The sequence below is a fragment of the Centropristis striata genome, chromosome 6 (genome assembly GCF_030273125.1).
Source record: "Centropristis striata isolate RG_2023a ecotype Rhode Island chromosome 6, C.striata_1.0, whole genome shotgun sequence".
Lineage (NCBI taxonomy): Eukaryota > Metazoa > Chordata > Actinopteri > Perciformes > Serranidae > Centropristis > Centropristis striata.
In genome coordinates, this window is record NC_081522.1 from 38,971,983 (window position 1) to 38,978,502 (window position 6,520).

The following is a 6,520-nucleotide window of genomic DNA, read 5'->3' on the forward strand; positions in this document are numbered from 1 at the left end:
TATTATTTTTATTTTTATTTTTATTTATTTATTAATAACATTTTTGTCCTTCATTTTTAAATGTATTTATTTATTCATTCATTCAATAGTCTTGATCATTTTTAATTATTTATATTAAAATCAAGATAAATTAATACAATAAAAATAAACAGGAAAGTAGACGAATAAATAAATAAATAAATAAATAAATAGGGGAGTGAATACAAAGGTAAATAAATAAAGGAGCAAATTAAAATATAAATATGCAATTTATGTAACATTTTATCATATAATTAAAGCATATATTTATTTTGAATGTTATTTTTTGGTTAAAATGTTTTTGTCACCTAAACATAAAACCAGTTATCATGGCTTATTTATTTAGTTATCTATTTATTTATTCATTTATCAAATCCCTGCTTCTCAGTGGTGGAATGTAACGTAGTACATTTACTCAAATACTGTATAAAAGTACAAATGTATCTCCATTCTTTTGCCACTTTCTCTGTACTTTTTACTTTACTACATATTGGAAAGATTTAATTACTACTTACTTTATAAATTAAGCTTTTTGCACACAAAGACATGAAAAAAATTATCAAATATAAAAGTCTATTATAAATTAAACTACCCAACAATACATAGATCTACAAGTACAGCTGAAATTATACGCAGATAAACAATAAGTTAATTTACAGAACTACTTTTCATGTTTACAGATTCTTAGATTCTTAGATTACTTTTACTTTTCATACTTTGAGAACATTTTTTTTATTAAACTTGAAAAATGTTGCTGAAGAAACCATTCAGTGCAGGACTTCTACTAGTGACAGAATATTTTTAAAGTGTGGTATTAGTACTTTTACTTGAGTAAAGGGTCTTATACTCATATTTGAGCTTCCGTGTTAGTTTGAGCGTGTGTTATAAATCCCACAGCCCGTGAAGGCAGCATGACAAATAGCGGTGTGGTTTACTTCCTCCTTCAGGAGAGTCCAGCAGCTCCAGTTTACAGTAACAACACGCTGCGGCTCGCTGGGCGGATCCGGCTCCGCCTCCTCTAGGAGCTCCTCAAACTCCTCTGGACCTCCTTAAACCTCCTCTGACCTCCTCTAGGAACTCCTCAAAACTCCTCAAACCTCCTGCCGGCTGAAGGCTGCAAGGACACACTAATGTCACACCTTTTTTTCTTTTTCTGCAGAAATAACAAGAGCAAGAGGGGGAAATGTAAATGGAGGGAATAATTAGCAAATTAATACATTTTAAAATAGAGAAATAAATAACTAAGTAAACTAAATATACTAGCTAAATATGAAAGCATAAGTATCACACCCCTTTATCCTCTAACTGTAACATAGGGTTGAATTAACTTTTGTTATATTAACCCTTTGGAGTTTGGGGCTTTTTTTTGTCGGTTTTTGACTCCTTTTCATTCTTTCTGTGTAAACCACTTAACAATCTTCACTATAACGTGTTGGTATCATTGTTTTCAGCTCAACCTCACCTATATGACCTGATTATTATTTTATTTTTTTCATTTTGACTTACTGGATCAACATTTTGAACACACAAAACACAAAAAGAAATAATACAAAAAAACACACAAAAACACACACAAAAAACACGTAAAACACACACACAAAAACCACAAAAAACATCAAACATTTTTTTTTTTTACAAAAAACACACACAAAAAAACACATAAAAACACACAAAGAAATTACAAAGAACACACACAAAGAACACCAAAAACATTAAACACTTTTATACAAAAAACACACAAAAACACACACAAAAAACACACAAAAAAACCTTCATAAAAGACACACAAAAAACACACAAAGAAATTACAAAGAACACACAAAAAACAGTAAAAACAATAGATTGCATTAAAAATGCTGAATGCACACTGCAAAATTAGAAAAATCTCTGCAAAAAAGGTAAAATCATGTTACTACACTTGGTCGAGGTGTTTTTTTTACCTTTGCTAAAAAAGGGTTGATGCATTAAATTGGACATGGAAACTTGTGTAAAAGCCAAAACTTTAGAGTTGAGCTGACAGCAGGAAACATGCTGCTGAACGTTTTTACGTCGTGACGTCATGAAGAAGTCGTGCTCCGGCGCTTTTGTGGACTCCAGTTATAGTTTTTATAACTTTAAAGTTATTAAAGTCACTTCTGTTTTCCTGTCGTTGCGTGTTTTTACCGCTAGAGGGCGCCATCCACTAATGGGACATACAGTCAGATGAGAAGGACTCAATATTTATTCATAGTGACTTTATTATATTTTTTACGTGTAGAAACATTATAAAATGATCAAAGGTTTATTATAATTTGTTAATGACAGAGTTATAAGGTAATTCAATTAAAATATGTCCACTGACCATCACATTAACTGGGTTCCAAGTCACTTCTTTTTACTTTTAGTCCACCTGACATTACAAATTATGTGAGATAAATATGAGAGAATATATTATTATGTTATATGAATCTGTATAATGCATCAGATTTTCCTTTCTTTTTTTCAATTTATGTTTATTATTTTCTGGTATCTGTCACTCCTAAACACTTTAAATAAATAAATAAAAAGCAATAAATGAGGACATTTAAAAATGAATAAATAAATATAACAATAAATTACAAATAAATTAAAAATAATGCAAGAACAAATTAATACATTGAAAATAAAAAAAAATGTAATAAATACAATTAAAAATGAGGTAGATAAATAGGGGAAATCATACAAAGTTACATTGTTGCATTTTTATCAAACAATACCTATATATTTAATATGTTAAATATTTGAGGTATATTTAATGGCATTTAAATTAATTTATCTTGTTAAACATTTTTATTATTTTTATTTTTTTCAGCTTCAATCCTCCGTTAACAGCTAAATAAAACAAAGTACAATAAAATAACAATAATATAGACCATAATGCATATAGCTAAACATAAAATAAATAAATTAGGAACAAATGAAAATAAAATACTGAATAAAATTGATTTATTAATTTTATTTTTTTAATTTATTATTGTTATTATTTTCATCCAATCAATCCAATTTTACCTCAGAACATACACAGTAAAAATAAAATTAAAAAATAATAAATTAGAAAACAAATAATATAATGATGAAATTTGATTTATTTGTTTACTTCCTTTTATTTTATTTTATTTTTTTGCATCAAATGAGTTCAGGTTTACCTCTGAACATAAACTGTAAAAATACATTAAAAAGTTAGAAATTTAGGAAAACAAATAATAATAGAATGAATACATTTTATTTATTTATTTTATTTTTGCACCCAATCAATCCAGGTTTACCTTTGAACATACACTATAAAAATAAAAAAACAAATAAACACACCGAAAAAATATGTAAAAAAGCTAAATAAAAAAATAAATAAACAAATGCATAAAATAACTAAATAAAAAATAAATAATAAATAAAATAGTTGAATAAATAAATAAAATAAATAAATAAAATAGTTGAATAGAAAAATTAAAAATAAAATAGTAGAATAAATAAAATAGTTAAATAAATAAAATAGTTAAATAAAATAGTTAAATAAATAAATTAGTTAAATAAATAAGATAGTTAAATAAATAAATAAAATAGTTAAATAAATAAATACAATGGTTAAATAAACAAATGAAATTGTTATATAAAAAATAGTTAAATAAATAAATGAATAAATAAAATTGTTAAATAAATAAAGAGTCTGTACTTTTAGTCTCAGTTCTGATGAAGCGTAAGAGTAAAAACATCTGTAGATCTGAACGTCATAATGACATAATGAGGCTTTTTATTCTTCTTCCAGAGAAACAACGCCACAGGAATGCCCCCCCCCCCCCCCCCCCCCCCTTATTATTTTCACTTCTTCATCCATCATGTTGTTTATGTTTATGTTGTTTATGTGTGTGAATCCTCCGTCGTGTTTCCAGATGGAACAGAAGTGAAAGAGTCGCTGTGGGTTTTCTGCGTGGGAGACAGAAGTGAGAATTCAGATTTCTGAGTTAGAGGACGACACATTTCCCTTTTATGAGTTTATGTCTGAATGTTTGGTCTTTTTTGGATAATTAAGCATCTTTTTTGGTTATTTCATATGTTTTTTGGGGTCACTTTGTGACTTTTTTGGGTAATTTTGCATCTACTTTGGTAATTTGACATGTTTTTTGGGATCATTTTCCGACTTTTTTGCTCTGTTTTGGGTAATTTAGCATCTTTTTGGTTGATTTTACGTGTTTTTGGGGTCCTTTTGTGACTTTTTTGGTCTTTTTTAGGTAATTTAGCATATTTTTAAAAATAATTTTACATGTTTTTTGGGGTTACTTTATGACCTCTATGGTCTTTTTTGGGTAATTTAGCATCTTTTTGCTTAATTTTACATGTTTTTTGGGGTCATTTTGTGATTTTTTGGGGGGGTCTTTTTTAGGTAATTTAGCGTATTTTTAAAAAAAATAATTTTATTAATTATTATAGTCATTTTGTGACTTTTTTGAGAAATGTTGCATCTTTTTGGTAATTTTACATGTTTTTTGGGGTCATTTTGTGATTTTTTGGTCTTTTTTGGGTAATTAAGCATTTTTTGGTAATTTTACATGTTTTTTGGGGTAATTTTGTGACTTTTTGGTCTTTTTTGGGTAATTTAGCATCTTTTTGGTTAATTTTACATGTTTATGGAGTAATTTTGTGACTTTTTTGAGAAATGTTGCACCTTTTTTTGGTAATTTCACATGTTTTTTGGGGTCATTTTGTGGCTTTTTTGGGTAATTTAGCATCTTTTTTGTTAATTTTACATGTTTTTGGGGTCTGATAGGTGAGTGAACCTTCATTTGTGATAGTTTCATACGTCTGTAATATGTTTAGGAGAAGTGAGAATCCAGATTTCTGAGTTATTTGACGACACATTTCCCCTTTATGTCTTTCTATGTGAGTGTATATGAGGATTATTGTGGATTAGGAGAACAGCTGCTGTCTCTGTGAAGCTGCTTCACTCACTGACTCTCAGAGCTTCTCGTTGGTCATGAGAAGCAGCTCTGTGTGACGCAGACCGACATCAGAGCAGCTCACCACATTTGACGGCTGCTTCTCGTCAGCCTGCCCACAGACTCATGACTCCTCTCAGGGCTTCAGGACTGAGGATGAGGATGATGAAGACGTGTTTCTGCCTGTGGAGGCTCACAGTTTGAGGATTGTGCTGACACGCTGGTTCTCAGGCTGTAAAGAACCAAGAGGAGCTTAAATATCCAGGAGACACATTCATCTGTTATCTGACAGAAACGTCTCTTATCCCCAAACGTCCTGCTGTCTACACAAACTGCTCACATTTAAAAAGACTTACTGGACTTTTTAAGGCTTGTGGTGGTCGCTGCTGTTTTTATGACGCTCTCAAACCTGAATTTGATCATTTTTTATGTCTCAGGGACAGGAAAGAACCCCTAGATACATGCTGTGCATATACAGTCATGGAAAAAATTATCAGACCACCTTGTTTTCTTCAGTTTCTTGTTCATTTTAATGTCTGGTACATTTGTTTGGACAAATATAATGATAACAACAAAAATAACTGATAACAGTTTAATTTAAGAGCTGATATCTGGACATTTAACATGGTTTTATTGATTATAGCCAAAGTCATTATCAATTGTGTCTTTTTATTGGTCATTATACGTCTTTTTTGGTAATTTTATGTTTTTATTTGGTCAATTTGTGTCTTTTTTGGTCGTTTTGTGTCTTTTTTGGTCATTATACGTCTTTTTATTGGTCATTATTCATCTTTTTTTGGTAATTTTGTGTCTTTTTTTGTCAATTTGTGTCTTTTTTTGGTCAATTTGTGTCTTTTTTGGTCATTTTATGTCTTTTTTTGTCAATTTGTGTCTTTTTTGGTCATTTTGTGTCTTTTTTTTGTCAATTTGTGTCTTTTTTTGGTCAATTTGTGTCTTTTTTGGTCATTTTATGTCTTTTTTTGTCAATTTGTGTCTTTTTTGGTCATTTTGTGTCTTTTTTTGGTCAATTCGTGTCTTTTTTTGGTCAATTTGTGTCTCTTTTTGTCATTATACGTCTTTTTTTGTTCATTTTGTGTCTTTTTATTGCTTATTATACATCTTTTTTGTTCATTTTGTTTCATTTTATTGGTCATTTTACGTCTTTTTTGGTCATTTTGTTGTTGTTTTCTTCAATACATCTTAATGTCTGGTACAACTAAAGGTTCATTTGTTTGGACAAATATAATGATAACAACAAAAATAGCTGATAAGAGTTTAATTTAAGAGCTGATATCTAGACATTTAACATGGTTTTATTGATTATAACCAAAGTCATTATCAATTGTGTCTTTTTATTGGTCATTATATGTCTTTTTTGGTAATTTTATGTTTTTATTTGGTCAATTTGTGTCTTTTTTGGTCATTTTGTGTCTTTGTTTGTTTGTCAATTTGTGTATTTTTATTGGTCATTATACGTCTTTTTATTGGTCATTATTCATCTTTTTTTGGTAATTTTGTGTCTTTTTTTGTCAATTTGTGTCGGCAGATTTTGT